Genomic DNA, 1,738 nt, shown 5'->3' with positions numbered 1-1,738 from the left:
TATTTAATTTTAATTTAATTTCCAATTTTTCTGTTTAAACAAATTTCAATTGACTTTTCACAATAAAAATTTTTAAACATGATATGACATTGTACAAAAAAAATTGAATTTTCAATCCAAAAAGAAGATTTTTTTTATCAAAATAGTTGAATTGTTATAAAGAAAAGGATGAAATTTCTCTTTAGAAGATGAATTTTTTATTTTTTTTTTTTAATTTAGAAAAAATAGTTAAATTTTCAGCCAAACAAGATTCCAGTGGATTTTTGAAAATCAAAATATAAATTTCTTAACAAAAAAGAAGTTTCTACGAAAAAAATTGAATTTTCAATGCAAAAAGACCAATGTTTTCAACTAAAAAGGATGAATTTTTAACAAAATAGTTTAATTCTCTACAAAATAGTTGCATTTGGCCCAAGAAAGATGAAATTTATACTAAAACAGTTGAATTCCTAATAAAAAAACGATTTTTTTTTAAAGTTGAACTTTCATCCAGAAAATATTTCAGTTTATTTTTCTACATTAAAATATAAATTTTAAAGAAAAAGTAAATTTTCAACGAATTAGTCTTTTTTAAATAAAAATACAGTTTTTTCGTAGAAACTTATTTCTTATTTAAAAATTCATATTTTGATCCTTAAAAGTCAACTGGAATTTTGTAAAATGAAAATTCAACTATTTTTTAGAAAATTTGTCTTGCTGATTTAAACTCTCATCTGATTCAGTGGAAATTTAATTTTTTTATGAAAATGCAACTTTTTGGTTAAAAAATATTCTTTTTGGCTGAGAATTCAATTTTTTTTTTACATATTTTGTTTGAATCACTTTGTTAAGAAATATTTTTTTCTTGGGTATCTTGGTATATCTTTGGTTTTCCATTTTTTTGATATTCATCTTTCTTAGTTGAAAATTCTCATTTTTTATTAAGCAAATAATATTTTTGGTTTGAAATTTCATCTTCACCGGGTGAAAATGCATCAGATTTATAGAAAAATAATCTTTTTCTGAAGTCATATTTTGGTTTAAAAATTGAACTTTTGTACATGAAATTCGTTTTTTGGCTTAAAAGTTAAACAATTTAGTTCCTTTACGACTGAAAACTCTTTAGTTCTTGAAAATCTGTATTTTTGGTTTTAAAATTCTTTTTTTTATGAATTCAACAATTTTGTTAAAAAGTCATACTTTTGGTTAAAAAGTTTACTGTTTTGTTGAAAATTTAACTAATTCGTTGAAAATTTACTTTTTCTTTAGAATTTATATTTTAATGTTGAAAAATAAACTGAAATATTTTCTGGATGAAAGTTCAATTAAAAAAAAAAAACTTTTTTCTTGGGCCAAATGCAATTATTTTGTAAAGAATTAAACTATTTTGTTAAAAATTTATCCTTTTTAGTTGAAAACATTGGTCTTTTTGAATTGAAAATTCAATTTTTTTCGTAGAAACTTCTTTTTTGTTGAGAAATTCATATTTTGTTTTTCAAAAATCCACTGGAATCTTGTTTGGCTGAAAATTTAACTATTTTTTCTAAATTAAAAAAAAAAATTAAAAATTCATCTTCTAAAGAGAAATTTCATCCTTTTCTTTATAACAATTCAACTATTTTGGTAAAAAAATCTTCTTTTTGGATTGAAAATTCAATTTTTTTGTACAATGTCATATCATGTTTAAAAATTTTTATTGTGAAAAGTCAATTGAAATTTGTTTAAACAGAAAAATTGGAAATTAAATTAAAATTAAATA

The 1,738-nt window shown here is 20.5% G+C and overlaps 2 protein-coding genes across 4 annotated transcripts in view; one reads left to right on the top strand and one right to left on the bottom strand.

Annotated features, from left to right (window-relative positions):
• The window catches only part of LOC117168900, a 218,341-nt gene that overhangs the window by 176,537 nt on the left and 40,066 nt on the right, over positions 1–1,738 (bottom strand). The window lies entirely within an intron of this gene.
• Positions 1–1,738, top strand: part of LOC117168897 (short transient receptor potential channel 4-like) — a 70,007-nt gene that overhangs the window by 57,813 nt on the left and 10,456 nt on the right. The gene's annotated exons all lie outside the window — the stretch shown is intronic.

Source organism: Belonocnema kinseyi, chromosome 3 (assembly GCF_010883055.1).
Source record: "Belonocnema kinseyi isolate 2016_QV_RU_SX_M_011 chromosome 3, B_treatae_v1, whole genome shotgun sequence".
NCBI classification, from domain to species: domain Eukaryota; kingdom Metazoa; phylum Arthropoda; class Insecta; order Hymenoptera; family Cynipidae; genus Belonocnema; species Belonocnema kinseyi.
This window is presented reverse-complemented; position numbering and strand designations above follow the sequence as displayed.